The following is a 17485-nucleotide window of genomic DNA, read 5'->3' as shown; positions in this document are numbered from 1 at the left end:
ATGCGCACACGCGATCCTAACTTATATAGGGATGCTGCTGCTAACAATAAACACCATTTGCTGTTCACCACATTGGTGTGAAGTGCAGTCATTTGGCCCCAGCCGGGCGGGTCGGGTGCACAGACCCTAGCGGGGCTGGATCTGTAGGCCATTAACTCCTGGAAAGGGCAACAAATGGTGACCCTGACGTGATGTCGTCAGGAGTTTGACATTGTCTGTGAGCCTGCGGAACCAGGACCGCGGAAGGCTGGTAGGGCGACATTCCGCCGAAAGGGTGGTGCCTGTGGCGTCCTGAGCGCTGAGTCTGTCAGCGGCCACGGAAGTCGGGAGCGGTGAAGATACTGCGGCCGGAAGCTAGGCGTTCCCGAGCGCGATATCGGTGCCATGCCAGAATGGAGCAATTAATTAAGGTAGTCCTTTATTTGTCTAAGGATTACAGTAGCAAGAATGCACCTTCAAAGAAGGAGATTGCTAAGCTCATGTCCTGCTTGATGGGCGAGGGGATTATCTTCGCCCCCTGGGATGTTATACACCCCGAACAGTGGGATGATATCACGGCCGCCCTAGCACAGTATTCTATGTGGGATACTGTGACTAAGAAAGCCACGGAGTTGAAAACTTGGGGGTTGGTGCTGGGTGCGCTCAAAGCGGCCAGGGAAGAAGGGAAGCTCATACGCGCTGTGCGCGACCTTGACAGCCTTGTGAAGGTTACGGTGGTAAAGGGGGGTCGGGAGGCTCTTCTCTTTTCACAGTTGATTGCGTGGAGAAATATGCACAACAAAGATAGTCAGACTTGAATAAGATGGTGCCTGATGACGATCAGAACAAAATGGTTCCCCTAGAGCTACCTCAACCGGCCGAATCACTGCCCCCCGCATCGGCTCCACCTCCTTACCCGCCATTGTATCCTTCTGTATCGGCATTACCTCCCACAGCGGGGCAGGACGATCTTGTTATCACCAAACATAGCAAGGCGGATCCTTGCCGCCCCCCTCGGAACCGCTCCTCTGAGGGCGGAGTGCGGTCACAGTCCCAGATCACTGATTGGGCAGGGATCAGAGAGGCCTTGGCTGGAACATCCGCATCTGATGCAGTCATACTTCCGGTGGTGGTTGAGGAAGGAGGCCCCCTCTGGGTCCCGTTGGACCCAAAGGGTGTTGCCCGCTTAGTAGAGGCAATTGAGAAAAAACGCTTGGAATCACCACTAACGTTGAATGTGCTAGAGCTTTTGGCAGGAGCCGGCCCGCTGTTGCCATATGACATAGAGGAAATTATGCGGATTGTTTTAAAGCCGGTTCAGTTTACAGTATGGAAGGAAGAATGGATTGGCCAGCTTAAGCGCATATTAGCCACAGCTCAGGGGGATCCCGGCCACCCAGTCCATGGGTCAGATATCACCCGATTAACTGGGGCTGCAGTGGGATTGCTAACACCGCAAGACCAGGTCGCTCGCTTGCGGCCGGGTGAAATGTTGGCCGCCTCAGAATCGGCTTTAACAGCGTTTAGGCAATTCACATGAAGCACGGAACCTTATACGCCGTGGACGGCAATCAGTCAGGGGCCGAAAGAGTCCTTTCAGGACTTTGCTAATAAACTTATAAAAGCTGTGGAGGCATCAGACCTACTGAGAGCAGTCCATAATCCGGTTATTTTAGACTGCCTTCAACAAAGGTCGTCCGAGGAGGTAAAAGCCCTGTTGCGTTCGGCTCCCACTAAGTTTCAAACACTAGGGGAGGCCATCAAATATGTGCTAGATAAGGATAAGATTAACCCGATAGAGCCAACCCAGGTGGCAGTGGCTGTTATAGCGATGTGCCAAGGCAGTTGGGGGGCCGTGCTACCTGGGAAAATTAACTATTCTATCACCACAGATGAGGGATTGGATGAACATAGCCCAGAGTTTCACACAGCGACGGAGCAGAAGGTCAATACACACATTGAAAGAGGACTGTGGCGATGAGGTTTGGCTGTGGGGACTGGCTGAAGCAACAAATGCAAAAGATAACAGTTCAAAACGACCTGACTGGAGACTGGCTGAGGAATATCTTTGGGAGCTGGGCTAATTGGTTATTCCCTGTATTCAAGTGGCTAGGAGGTGCCCTTTTGACACTTGCCATATTGTTGCTGATCATCCCATGTATACTCCAATGCACACAGAATTGCTTACAGAATGCACTAGATTGCGCTTTTGATCAAAGAATAGAATATCATAGGGTTAAAGAAAGCTTGTAGATTAAGGCACAAAGGTAGCCATTACATAGAAGGGTGTAGAATTGGGAAAATTGCATTCGCGGTGTAACGGGGCAAGGCTTACATGGCTTACTCGAGAGGACAATGGTATGTATAGGCGCAACGCATGGATTTCGGGATGTACGCGTTAGGGTCCTCTTGAGTTGTATTAGACTTGCTTTGGCAAAAAAAGAGGGGGAGATGTTACAGGCAAAGAGTGAGATATCGCGAGAAGAGACACTTCCCCACTTTTGCTGAGTTGTTTCTAGAAAGTTTTAGAAAGTAAAATGCTGAGTCACTTAGGAGTAATAATGCGCACACGCGACCCTAGCTTATATAGAGATGCTGCTGCTAACAATAAACACCATTTGCTGTTCACCACATTGGTGTGAAGTGCAGTCATTTGGCCCCAGCCAGGCGGGTTGGGTGTACAGACCCTAGCGGGGCTGGATCCGCAGGCCATTAACTCCTGGAAAGGGCAACACCCCCTTCCTGAAAGCATGCAAGGTCTGGATGGGACTGTGAGCAAACTAATCTAGAGGGATGTGTTGCTACCTGTAACAGGATGGATGGAACAAGATTATTGTAAAAATCCCTTCCAACACAAACAATTCTATGATTTAAGTGCTTCATACAGTAGTGCTGGGCACTACTTCTATATGTCACCAAGACTTACTTTATTTCCAGTCTAAGAAATCTCCGTTTGACTTTCTCATTGCAATGTACTTCAAACGTTCCTTCAAGATCATATGGGTGAAATTTCCCTCATGTGCATGCATTTTACCCTCTTTATTCAGGGTCTGTGTTTTCTCTTAGAAGGACACATAAACTGTGCTTCTTTGACATCTTCCCGCTTATTTTCTTAGCGAGTCTGAAGTCATGGTGCAAGATTTTTCTTCCAAATCAACTTTCTTTGGAGGATAAAAATCAAAGTGGATCTGTGTTGGGAAACTCAGTGGAAACTCATACTCATGGAAAAGTATTAGATGTTGATAGGAGGTCACGATGTCCCTGGGCCAAGTGACAAACAACTCAAGGCAGACATGAACTGTTTCAGCTGAGCAACCCAAGTTGCCAAGATGTCTATGGGAAACTTCTGTGATTATGTTGTTCTGCCTGCCTTCAGTGAAGAGGGCCTCACAGGACTGTTGATAATTGTAACTATAGGTATTTTTAGAGTAAGCTGTCCTTGGTAGTCTATTCTGTTTAGCTAGCAGGTGTTCCCTTTGGGCTCTGTGTTATGTACTGGCCATGCTGATATGGTGCTCAAAGGAAACTACACTGTTTGAACCTTGAGAAAAGTAAAAGCAAGAGATGGTCTGTGGCGGGTGGGAGAGGAAAAGTGCACTTTGAAACAGGGGACGCCCTGCCAGCACTGCCTTTCACATCCGCTGCCAACACATTCCTGCCTGGTTTCTTAGGATTAGGATGATACCAAGAGTTACCTCCCTCAGGATGGTTTCTCACTGCTGTTAATTGTTGGGAACTGCTTAAAGTTGTCTTTCTCTGAGGCTCTCAGCCAATGATTGTGTGCTATTCTCTGTATGCCCCTGTCTTAAACACTATAAGAATAAGGCTGTCCAGGTAATAAACTGAAGCCTGATCATTCATGTATTGAGTCCTGTCGTGCTCCCCGCCCAAGAGCAGATCCACTCGGACCCTGATATCCGCGGCAGAACTGTGTCAAACAGTCTCTATTATAAATAATTTTATATACTTAGAATTTTTCTTTTCTGCTTTAATATCACCTTTAATGTGACTTGAAGTTTTTGATACATTCAAATTTGGTTACAATGGGAGAATAGATTGAACATAAATGTTTTTAAGTATAGGGCAGATTAATTCCCTAGTAACTTGTAATGTTTCTTATAATTTACAGAAACTGGTATTCATTTTTTCAAATGTTTACATCACCATTCAAGTAATGTTTTGTACATTATTTTGGAGGCTATTATTTCACTAATTATTTTTCCAATTAAAAGCTACGTGCAATTTTTCTTGCTTGGCATCCTTTGCAAAGACTTGGAGTTAAGCAAATGATCCAAATCATAATATTTTTTGATGCTGAAAGAAATAAAAAAGGCTTTTAAAAAGGGAATTTTAAACATTTGCATTTGGTCAATCAGATAGTGCACTGGCTGTTAGTAACCTCCTTGCCTGCTAACCACCCTCATCAAGCACAATTTATTAGCAAAAAATAATTTTTAGAAGTGGAAGCAAGTCACTGAATTTGAAGAGGCCCACTATTTTGTTTGAATATCATGAAGTATCTAAGGATTGATATTGAGAAGGTGGAATCACAACTTCAGCATTATATTCATCTGAGAAGCTGCTTTTTGCTTTGTGTCATTGTATTGTCAATTTTTGTAAAGGATAGTCAAACTTTATACCTCATGTACTGGACAAAGTCTTATGAGCAGAAATAGAAAATACTTGGATTAAATGATAACATTCTTCTGTCTAAACCTTCACTGCCATTTAGTAGGGCATCATTATATTCTTATTGCAATTGATAATTTTATTAATTAGAATGATTTTCAGTATGATTTTAATTTTGGTCTTCATGGTGGAAAAATTTTTCTTTGGATCTAATGCTGTTTTTTCTAGTGAAGGAAGATTGTAAGAAGATTTTACAAAAGAGAGAACAGATGTGGATTCTCTTACAAAGCTCTCCTCATTGTAGTTGTGCAGTTTAATGCACACTAATGTACAGCCATGAGGATTGACAATAACGAATAGTAATGTTTACATTCTCTTCCTCAAGAGAAAATCTGAGTTGCATTTATTATGAATCACAGAATCACAGAATTGCAGGAATAGGAAATGAACTCCAGAGAGCATCAAGTCCAAGTCTCCTGTCAAAACTGGTTCCCTACAGTAGGAAAGTGGAAAGCACAGGAAAGTGACTAGACAGGTCTTGAATATCTCTAGAGAAGGAGACTCCACAGCTGCTCTAAGCAGCCTGCTCCACTGCTTTATCACATTCAAAGTAAAGAAATTCTCCCCAACTTCCAGTTACTTCCTGTTCCACCTTGTTCTATCATTGCACACCCCTGAAAAGGGCCTAACCTCATCAACTCTACTTGAAATTTTTGATTAAGTCATTTCTTAGTCCTCTCTTTTTAAGTCTGAAGAGTCCTGGGTTTCTCAGCCATTCCTCATATAGGAGATGCTTCAGGTCTTTCTGGCCTTCCACTGAACTATCCATAACGTCCCTATCTTTCTTGAACTGGGGAGCCCAGAAATGGAGACAGTATTCCAGATGTGGCCTCACTATGACAGTACAGAGGGAAAATTACCTCTCTCAACCTGCTGGCTGCACTCATCTTGATGTTTGCCTGAATAATACTGGCCTTCTTGTCCACAAGGGTGCACTGCTGGCTCATGGTCAACAGGTTATGTACTAGGACCCATAAGCTGTTGTCCTCAGAGCTCCTTTCCAGGTCATCTCCTAACCTGTACTGATATGTGAAGCTCCTTCCTCCCAAAGTTCTAGAACCTACACTCATTGTGGCTGAATTTCATTAGGTTCTTTTCTGCTCAGCTCACCAGTCTATACAGGCCTTGCTGAATGTCAGCAGAGTCTTCCACACATCAGCCTCTGCTCCCAGCTTCATATAATCAACAAACTTGCTGAGGGTGAACTCTATCCCTTCATCTAGACCACTGATGAAAATATTTAACAAGATGGTCTCTTGTACTAACTCCTGGTGAACAGCATTAGTTACATGCCTCCAATTAGACTCTGAACAGTTGATCTTGACCCTCTGAGCTCTAACAGCCAGTTATCAATCCACCACAACATCTGCTCACTTATCCAACATTTCCTAAGCTTCATTACAAGGAAACTGTGGGAAAATCTCAAAAGTCAAGGCATGCAATATCAACAGCTCTTCCCTCATCTACCCAACTCATGATGACATCATAGAAAGCTACCAGGTTGGATGAGAATAATTTCCATGTGGGGAATCCATGCTGACTACTCTATAACATTATTTTCTTTCAATTTCTTGGGGATGAGATCCAGATCCACCATCTTTCAAGAGACAGGCTGACTGGCTTGTAGTTCCCCAGATCCTCCTTCTTGCCCTTTTTGAAGACTACAGCAACGTTGGCTATTCTCCAGTTTTCAGAAACTTCTTCCATTCTCCAAGATCTTTTGAAGATGAAAGAGGGAAGTTTGGCAGTCACTTCTGCCAGCTCTCTCAGCGCACTTCGGTGAAACACATCAAGACTCACAGATCTGTGGGCACTGATTTTACCTAAATAATTTTTGTCCAGCTCCTGCTCAATCATGCAGAAATCATCATTTCTCCTCTCTTACCTCCAGGGTCTGAGATTTAGAAGGTACAGTCTTATCAGCAAAGACTGGAGCAGAGATGGTTTTCTGCATCTCTGGCTTCTCAGCATCCTCTGTTCCGAGAACAACTACTTCCTTAAGCAGTTAACCCACATTTTCCCTAGTCTTCCTTCTGTTGTTGACATACCTAAAGAAGCCATTCTCATTATCCTTCACCTCACTTGCCAGACTTAATTCTCAATTTGCTTTAGCCTTCCTCATTGCATCTCTGCAGACCCTGACAGCATTCCTACATTACTTTCAAGTGGCCAGGACCTTTTTGCACTGTCCATAAACTTCTCCTTCCCATTGAGTTTGTCCATGAGCTTGCTACTCATCCATGCAAGGCTTCTGCCATCTTTGCTTGATTTCTTACTCTTAGGGATGCATCAGTCCTTATCATGGAAGAAGTGACACTTAAATGTCAAACAACACTCATGGATTCCCCTCCTTTCCAATGCTCTAGCCCATGGAATACCTTAAAGTGTGATGCTCATTGCACAGACAAGATTTTCCCTAGTATTATCCTGAGCTGTCTTCTGTTTCTGGTATGACAGCTATTTGTACTGAGATTTTTCAAGGTGTGTTAACCATATGGTAAAATAAATATGATAATGTTTTATTATCATTATTCAACGCTGTTTCAGTTTTTGAGATAGGTGATCACACATTTGATGCTGAGATTGCAAATTGCAATGGCTAAGCCTGGGAATTAGGAAAAAAACCCGACAGGAAATGTAGTATGTCCATATGCTTTTTGAACAAGACAGGTTAGTAGAGAAGCTATTTCAGAGTGGGTTTGTAGTATTACAATACAAATAGCAGTATTTGCTAATTCAAAGCGGGTTCTAAGTTCTCATTTAGAGCTGATTTTGAATTAGAACCTGATGGTCATGTTCTCCAATTGTAAGCTGATGGATATAACTGGAAAAGCCCATGTAAAAGCAAAACTCCCTGCATATTTACGGAATAGTATTGTGAGCTCATCCATTTATTAAGTCTGATGTGCATTTCACCAGTGATGTTTATCTTGGTTACAAAGTGTCTTAATTTTAGCTTGGATGGAGTTGTTTTCTTTGAAGTGTCCACTGTGATGTGTTGCCCTTTCCAGGAGTTAGTGGCCTACAGATCCAGCCCCACTAGGGTCTGTGCACCCGACCCACCCGGCTCGGGCCAAATGACTGCACTTCACACCAATGTGGTGAACAGCAAATGGCATTTATATAGGGATGCTGCTGCTAACAATATGTTAGGATTGCGCGTGCGCGTTACTACTCCTACATGACGCAGCATTCTACTTTCTAAAACTTTCTAGAAGCAACTTGCAAAAGTGGAGAATTGTCTCTTCTCACAAGATCTTGTTCTGTAACAGTGATGCTATGTTTTCATTCTAGGAGAAAAGCGATGCAAGAAACGTTTACAAATGATGGAGGAACATTTACAGTTGCTGCTACGCAGTGTTGTATAGAGCCAAGGCCACTTGTAGCAAAGGGCCCAAGGAGCTGTGCGGAAACAGAACTAGGACTTCTGGTTTAAATTGTCCAAAGGGACATTCTGTGCCATACAACATCATGCAGAAGGAGTTTTGAAGGAGGTGAGTTCATCTCACTCTCTCCCACAACTCAAGGGGCGAGTGGGCATTGTTTGGGGTGGTAAGCATATGCAATTGTTTGTGTACTTATTATATGTATATATGTATATAAATATAGCCAAAACTTCTGTCATTTCCCTTTTCTCTTAGTAGTTCTACTTTGTTCCTTTTTTTTTTTTCCCTTATTCTCTCCTCCATCCCACTGGCAAGTGGGAGAGTGAGTGAAGGGCTGTGTGGTACACAGCCTGCTGCTAGGTTAAACCATAAAACCAAGTAATGTATTTTCTACTTTGTCTTTAATGTCTAGAGAGGCACTATTTAAAGAAGTAGAAGCACTGTTGTACACAATCTTTTATGAAGGAAAATTGATAATGAAATATTTCAGGTTAAGAATTTTATAATTCTCTACAATAGCTTTGTGTATGGAAAATAAGGAACATCCATATTGTTTCAAATTAGCAGTGATACAGTGCAAGATACAAAAATCTTCCCTGTGCTCTCTCATTTTTTCAGAATGAAGTGTTTTCTAATTTGTCTTTACATAATTTATGACAGTGGGACATGAGAATGAGCTTTAGAGACTGAAATATTTTTATTATCTTACACTCAGACTTCCACTTCTCCTACTCAAATGTTTCCTTCAGGTCACTTTACAATAAATAGATAAACAAGGAAATATTTTTTTAAGATTTATGTGTCTCTGGTACCTTCAAGTTTAAAAAGATAAATACAGTAAATCCTATATAAACTAAATAAATCTTTTATGCATGTAAGAAAAAAAGTTCCTAATGAAAATAGAGATTAATGGATAATTTTAATGCTTCAGAAAGTATAAACATCAAAGAGATCACATTCATATGAAATATTAACATGTTCTTCACTAAAAAGTGAGAAAATATGTACTGCTCAAAGATTAATATTCTGGGGCTGAATGTGTTGAATTTGTCTTCAGAAGGAAAAAAAACAAGAAAAAATAAAAGATTTCTTAATAAGCACAGAATTTTGAACAAAAGTCAAGACACCTGATATTCTTCAGCTGGCTTAATTCCATGCTATCAAAAGGAGCATGGTGCTTGAAGCAGCAGGAAGTTCTTTAGAACATCATTAAGGTACAGTAGTGTAGAAATTATGAAGGGTGAAGAATAATTGGGAAAGTTAACAACTTCCATTTAAAGTGTCTTGAAAATTGCAATGGCTGGAATCGAGACAGAAAACATCAGTACTGGGTAGTTGCTTAAGCTCTGATCAAGCTCAACAGGGATCAAGTTAATTAGCAGTTGGTTTCAATGATCCCTGTGGGCCCATTCCAACTTTGAATATTCTATGACTCTTTAAAAGCTAGGAGAGAACATATACAAATAAGTATGTATGAAAGGGAGATTATTTACCATTTTGTAAGAAAAGTCAGGCAAGTCAGGCAGAGAACAAGAATGTCACCATAGTATGCAGAGGGAAAATTAGAAAGATGAAAGCCCAGCAATACCTTAATTTGTCCACCATTGTAAAAAAAAAATTGTTTTCAAAAATATATTAACGGGAAGAGGGCCAAGAAGAACCTCCCACCTCTGTTGGATGCAGTGGGGATTATTGTTGCTTGCATCAGGGGAAATTCAGGTTGGATATTAGGTAAAATCTCTTGTCTGAAAGAGTGGTCAAACATTGGAACAAGCTGCCCACCAGGGAAGAGGTGCAACCAGCATCCCTAGAGATCTTCAATAAACACACAAATGTGACACTGAGGGATTTGGTTTTAGTAGGCATGATGGTGATGCACTGAGGGTTGGACTAGATTATCTGACTAATCTTCTCCAACCCTAACGATTTTACAATTCAATGAAAAATAATGGTAAATAATGTCTGTAAATTAATGATGTTCTATGGTCAAAATATATGTCCCCTATTCATCATAGGAGTACCCCCTCAGGTTATGTAGGCTTCAAGCAAGTTAAAATGGACCACAGTTTTCCATAATAACAAAAATGTGCTTTGCACTATAATTTTAAGGGTATTTAGTTTTTTTCTTGTACTGATAGTATAATGTGTTACTTACAAGGTAACCATTCTTAAACTTATGTGTTTCAGCAAGAAAAATATTTTATTAGCTTCTATTTTTCCCATGCCATCTGTCAGCTCCATCTTGCAATTTCCCTCTATTTCTAATATGACATGACCGAGATGACTGTATTGTCATATGGCAAAATGAGATGAGGCATCACTGATCCTGACTCTATAGAGAAATAAACATCACCAGCTCCATTAGGAAATTCTGCCATGTCTAAGGTAGATTGATATTGTTTGATACTTAAGTAGTCTGGTCAGACAGCAAAACTCCCTACAGAATGAAACTGCTGGCAAGACCACAGAAGGAAAATGTTAGCCAAGATCAGCTTTCATTTTGAAGGGGGGTGAATTTATATATGCAAACCAATGACAGAGAAAATGCAAATTATTACGACTTTTTACTCAAGTATGAGTAATAAGAGAAAAAATTGCTTTGGTGGAGTGGAATTCTGGGGATGGGTTCATGATATCCAGGTCATGATTTTGAAACTGATAACTACATTTGTAGTAAAATTGTATTTTTATCTATAAATATTCTAGTAAATATCTCTTTGATTTGGGGTAACTCCAAAGAAGTATTCACTATATTGAATTAGACAGTTTCTTCTTTTGTAGATTTTGTGATCTTGAGAAATTAAACCAAAGAGAATAAGATCTTATTTGAGTAAATGTAATTAAGTTTGTCTAGATAAAGGGTAATTTGAATTGTAATAACATGCCAATTAGTTCTTTGGCTTTGTGATCAAGTGTACATACCATGATTTTAAAATCATGGTATAATTAAATTGGTGCCAAACCCACTTTAAAATAGTTTCCTCTTCTTTAGATTCAAGTATGCTGACACAAAATGGACATGATTCAGGAAAAAATCTCTACTGTGGAGAGTAACAGAAGTTAAAGTTGATCAGGTGTGAGGTAAATAACTCCCAAGGATGGTACTTCACAACAAAATAGTATATTTTGGGTAGTTCTATATAGATGGGATACAAATAATACAAAAGAGAAGATGGCTCACCTTCAAGATATCAAGGCTCACAGGGGACTCCACATGGGAGGGATCTTCAAGAAGAGATCCTTCCCTGGTGGTGGTCAGCCCTTAAATGGGGTTTGGGAGAGGTGGAGCCAGGCTCCACCCCTTCCAATCACACAGGTATATCACCTTCACCTGTGCACCCATGACTGACTCGGTGCTCACCCCAGGTGGCCAATCAGTGGTTCAGGCCGTGATTCAGCAGTTCCCATACATCAGGTTCTTTGATTTCTATCTGATGTACAACTATGCAAAGTACCTGTAAGTTGAAAGGGAAAGATCTGTCTGTTGGTACAGTAGCTAAGATCCTTGAACCAGAGGTATCCTTTTTTCCTGATGAAATGTTCCGTTTTGCTTAAGTTTTGTAGAATAGTGAAAATCATATTGTGATAACCTGGAGTAACTTCTTAGCATAAGAATAATATGATTTTTTTGTTTATTCAGCCTAGGTATGACAAAGCTATAAAATATATATTTCAGGAAAAGCACTTAGAAGACTAGTCTTCTCTTTAATCAGTTGTTTCAAAAGAAGAATAATATTCACTTTACATTTCAAAAATGATCTTGCATTGCATAGAAGGAAATGGAGATAAGAAAGAGATAAGAAAGATAGTCTCTGGTGGTACATAGATTTTTTTAGTGGAATACATTCATTTAAACACTGATGGTATTTAAAATAACTTCTTAATGGTTCAGCACATATGTAAAAAATGTTATACATTATGTATATTTCCCTCCGAATTTTGTAGTGTTAATTTATAAATATGCTTTGGATCAAGTATCCTGTCCATAAATGCATTTAATAGTGTATATTAATTTATGAAAATGTGAATGTATTAACCATTTTAACACTTGTAATTCCTTTATAGTAACTACTTTACAATACAAAATGTTTAATTGCATTTTCTGATTTTCTAACACAAAATAGAAGTGAAACCTGATTTTAACAGCTCAGAATCTAAATAACAGTAATGTGGGTGAAAAGTGCTTTTGTGGCAATGAAAAGGGAGAGTCATAAGAAGTCTGTAATGGATCACATTCTTAATAAATGTACTACTTGGAAGGAGGAAGGTTAACTTCCTTATGCTGATTGTTACAGACTTAAATTTTGGTACTTAAGTGTAGAGAATAATCATTGCTCCCATTTCATTTTATTTCTCTTGATTCTGAGAAGACTGAGGAACAGTTACTTATGTCAAACTGGCGAATGCATTCTTGAGATAAAGTACTGCCAAAATCTTAAACTTGGCTTTTATAGATTCTTTCTCAGTTGGAAGTCAAGGTTAAAAATAAAGTGAAATGAAACAAAGGATAAATCAATCTTATAAGATTAATTTTATCTATATTAAATATTTAATGTGAAATCATTAATATATTTAGAATCAAATTGGTCATATCTGTACGTATATAATGTGCATATTTTCATTTAGGAATGAGAGTTTCTTTTATTCCTTAGAATCTAAGGGGAAAAAAGAGCACAAAAGGAAAGAATCTCAGTAAACACTTTTATTAGGAGACAATGAATACTTCAAAAATTATGTTAATGAAATCACATATGTCGCTATTGAAGCTTGCAGATTGTATTTATTTCTAAAATACCTATTAGCAGATAAGTGCACTTTTCCTAATAATGTTTTCTCTTCATTGTAAAAGCAGCTCAATCCATCAGGGAGGTCTTTTGTGAAATCTTGGCTGAAACTGCATGTAGTGATAACTACATTCGACTCTATAAGGTATAGTAGTAATTTTACGGACAATAATTATATAGTAGCTATTTTACAGACTGATAGATGACCCCCTCCATGCCTGTTATACATTTTGTAGGACTGTATGTATTAAAAAATAAAAGTAAATAAAAGAAAATATGCACTCATTTTGTCTTTTTTTCTTTTTTTTTACCCAACATCTTTATTTCTTTATTTCATTTCCAGAAGTTTGTACTCATAAGATTTGGATTAATTGCATGCAGTGTTTTTTCTTTCTCTTTCTTATCGCTATCGTAATTTCTCATGAAATAATGTGACATTTCCATAGATGCTGAATATATTTAAATAATGTACTAAAGTGTCATGTGAGTTACTTAGTTTCCTCTAGCTTGCTAGCAGTGTTTCACTCTCCATATTGCTGCCTTTTAAAACTGCCTGAATTAAATGGTATTAAAAAAAACCTCTAAGTTGTTAAATGACAGCATATGAAGTTGGAAAGTAGCAGCAACATATTATGCAAGGGTTGGACTTGGTCTGCACAGCATGACAAATTTGAAACTCAGCTAGTACGGATGTGAGCGTCTGATGCAAAAAATGTGTCCACTCTTTCAAACGTGTATATGTCATTTTTACTTCTAGGAGTACCCCAAAGAAAACCCTAGTGTATAGGAGAAGTTCTGTTACTATCCTGGGAAAAATCCAAACGTGGTAAAATTGCCTGTGCTTCCTGCCCCCCCTACTCCTCAAAAAAAGACGGAAAAAAACCCCACACTTAAAAAAGCAGCTTATGGTAAGGTCAGAAAGGCAAGTGTCCCTATCGTCAGTGAGACTGACTCTTGTGGAATGTAGTTAAGTCACAAGATTTTTTTCACAACAGTTCTTTACTTTTTTCCTCTTATGACCCTTCAGAAGTGATGTTTATATTGACAGAAAGAGAAAAGCTTGGTTTTCAGTATATTTTGAATTATTCTGTTTTTGCAGACTTTCAGTAAGGTCTACACCTTTCCTTACTTGTGTTCTAAAAGGTAGGCCTGACTTCTAGAAAGATATAATTTGGATTGATATTTAGCTCCAGTGGGAAATGTAGATCAGTGTTTCAGACAACAAGGCCTTCAATGACTGACTTTAGGCAGTCAGCAACAGACACTTTTGAAAAGCTGGGGCCAAGGAATGATTTTGTTTTTCTGTTTTTCTAATTTGTTCTCTCTGATGAGGCAATTTGTCTTGAGAAGTTTACCATCTACTGGGAGCTCACATCCATGTTATCACTGAAAGGCCATTTGGTCTAGTGAGTCCCACAGATTATCATCTGCTCCTATTTTTCCATGTAGGTTGTAATTATACTGTGACAAGACAACTGTACTATGACAAGACAACTATATGTCTCTTGAAGCATTGCTAAAAGAATCAGGAGCACAGATGGTGTTCTCTTCTATTTTCATAGTCAGAGGAATGAGTTTGGGAAGTCAGAGATGAATCAGGAGGAGATGAATTTATCAGGTGAATGTCTGGCTCTGTGCTGACTCAAAGTTTTGGCTTCTGGATTCATGGATCTACCTGTGCAAAGCTAAGTTTTCTAGAAGCTAATGGAATTCATCTGACAAACTGGAGAAAGAGTCTTCACAAACATGCTAGCCAGACTTAGGGAGATTAAACCCTCTTAAGAGAGTGGCACATCAACCAGAGGCTGGTGCAGCAGTCACAGCATGGTACAGCAGTTTGCATGGCAGTTTGCAAGCAGGCAGCCTGCTTCAGATCTGCAGCATTCTTTTGCAGCAACTAGCTAACATTTGGAACAAGAGGAACTGGTGGGACTTATTGACAGGTCTTTAAACTAGGTATGAAGGGGGAAGGGGACAGAATGAGGGCTACTGGGGCCAAGGGGATAGTTCAAGGCTCAAAACAGAGCTTGCTGGGTGAAGAGAGGATTGTTCCTAGGAGAGTGAGAGGCAGGGGGATGCTGCTTCCCTTAAGTGTCTATACACTAATGTCCGCAGCGTGGGAAATAAACAGGAAGAGTTGGAGATCTGCATGCGCTCACAAGGACATGATCTCATGGCAATCACAGAGACGTGGTGGGACAGCTACCATGACTGAAATGTTGTCATGGAGGGCTATGTACTTTTTAGGAAAGACTGGCTGGCAAGGTGAGGTGGTGGAGCTGCTCTTTATGTGAGAGAGCAGTTAGAATGTATTGAACTCCACTTGGGGGAGAGAGTGACGTAGCAGTGGAGAGCTTGTGGGTGAGAATCAAGGGGCAGGTTGGTAAGGGTGACACTGCTGTGGGTGTGTACTACAGGCCTCCTGATCAGGAAGAAGAAGTTGATGTGGTCTTCCATAAGCAATTAGAAGTAGCATCACATTCCCAGGTGCTGGAGCTTATGGGGAACTTCAATTACACAGATATTTCCTGGATGAGCAACTTGGTCAAGCATGCACAGTCCAGACAGTTCTTGCAATGTGTTGAAGACAACTTTCTTATGCAGGTGGTGGAGGAACTGACACCGGGAGGGGTGTTACTGGTCCTTATTCTCACTAACAAGGAAGGACTTATTAAGGAAGTAAAGGTTGGGGGCAGCTTGGGTTGTATTGATCATGAGAAGGTGGAGTTCAAGATCCTGAGTGGAAGGAGCAAAGCAAAAAGTAGGATTGCTACCCTGGACTTTAGGAGAGCCAATTTTGATCTCTTCTGGGACCTACTTGGAGCTATCCTGTGGGCTAGGGCGTTAGAAGGTAAGGGGGCCTGTGAGAGCTGGTCAGCATTTAAACAGCTCTTCTTCCAAGCTCAGGATCAGTGCATACCTGTGAGCAAGAAATCAGGAAGGGGTGGCAGGAAACCTGCATGGATGAGCAAGGAGATCATATGCAAACTCAAAGGGAAGAAGGTCCATGGAATGTGGAAAAAGGGTCTGACCACTTGGGAAGAATATAGAAAGGTTGTCAGAGCCTGCAAGGATGCAATGAGGAAGGCAAAAGCACATCTGGAGTTGAATCTGGCAAAAGTGATAAATAAAAAAGGCTTTTTTAAGTATGTTAACAGTAAAAGGAAGATTAGGGAGAATGTGGGTCCCCTACTAGGTGAGGGGGGTGTTCTGGTAACAGGGAATGCTGAGAAGGCAGAGATACCGAATGCCTTCTTTGCTTCTGTCTTCAATGAAAAAGCTCTCCCTCAGGAATCTCAGACCCTGGAGGTTAGTGAGAGGGTCTGGGGAATGGGAGACTTTCCTTTAGTCAGGGAAGAGGTGGTCCATGAGTGCCTAGGCAATGCTAATGTTCATAAATCCACGAGACCCGACGGGGTGCATCCACAGGTGCTGAGGGAGCTGATGGAGGTGATTGGGAGGTGATTGCTGAACTGCTCTCTATCATCTTTGGAAGGTCTTGGAGAATGGGGGATGTGTCTGATGACTGGAGGATAGCCAGTGTCACTCCGGTCTTCAAAAAGAGCAAGGAAGATCCAGGTAATTATAGGCCAGTCAGCCTCATCTCTGTCCCTGGAAAGGTGATGGAACAGCTTGTTCTGGATGCCATTTCAGGACAATTGGAAGAAAAGGAGGTTATCAGGAGTAGTCAGCATGGGTTCACCAAGGGGAGGTCATGCTCAACCAACCTGGTGGCCTTCTATGATGCTGTCACTGGCTTGGTGGATGGGGGAGGGCGGTGGATGTAGTCTGCCTTGATTTCAGCAAGGCATTTGATACTGTCTCCCATGACATACTTAAAACAAAGCTAAGGAAGTATGGATAGATGAGTGGACAGAGAAGTGGGATGAGAACTGGCTGACTGGTGGAGCACAGAGAGTTGTCGCTGGTGGTGCAAAGTCTGGTTGGAGATCTGTAACTGGTGGTGTACCCCAGGGATCCTTGCTGGGTCCAGTCTTGCTCAACATCTTCATCAATGATCTTAATGAGGGGACAGTGGCCACCCTCAGCAAGTCTGTTGATGATACAAAGCTAGGAGGAATGGTTGACATGCTGGAAGGCTGTGCTGCCATTCAGCGAGACCTGGAACAGGCTGGAGAGCTGGGCAGTCAGAAACCAGATGAGGTTTAACAAAATCACGTGTAGAGTCTTGCACTTAGGGAGGAATAGCTGCATGTACTGGTACAGGCTGGGGAATGACCTGCTGGAGAGGAGCTCTGAGAAGAGGGACCTCGGTGTTCTTGTGGAGGACAGGTTGACCATGGGCCAGCAGTGTGCCCTCGTGGCCAAGAAGGCCAATGTTATCCTGGGATACATTAAAAAGAGCATGGCCAGCAGGTCAAGGGAGGTGAACCTTCTCTCTACTCTGCCCTGATGAGGCTTCACCTGGAAAGAGTCCAGTGGAGGGCTACAGAGATGATAAAGGGTGTGGAAAACCTCCCTTATGAGGAGAGGCTGAGTAACCTGGGTCTGTTCAGCCTTGAAAAAAGAAGACTCAGAGGGGATCTGATCCTTGTCTTTGAATATCTACGGTATGGGAAGCAAAGGGATGAGGCTGGACTGTTCTCTGCAGTGTGTGGCAATAGAACAAGGGGAAATGGCCACAAA

This window comes from Cyrtonyx montezumae, unplaced genomic scaffold, assembly GCF_038088225.1.
Source record: "Cyrtonyx montezumae isolate F1298 unplaced genomic scaffold, pur_monq_1.0 scaffold_30, whole genome shotgun sequence".
In the NCBI taxonomy this organism is placed as follows: domain Eukaryota; kingdom Metazoa; phylum Chordata; class Aves; order Galliformes; family Odontophoridae; genus Cyrtonyx; species Cyrtonyx montezumae.
This window is presented reverse-complemented; position numbering follows the sequence as displayed.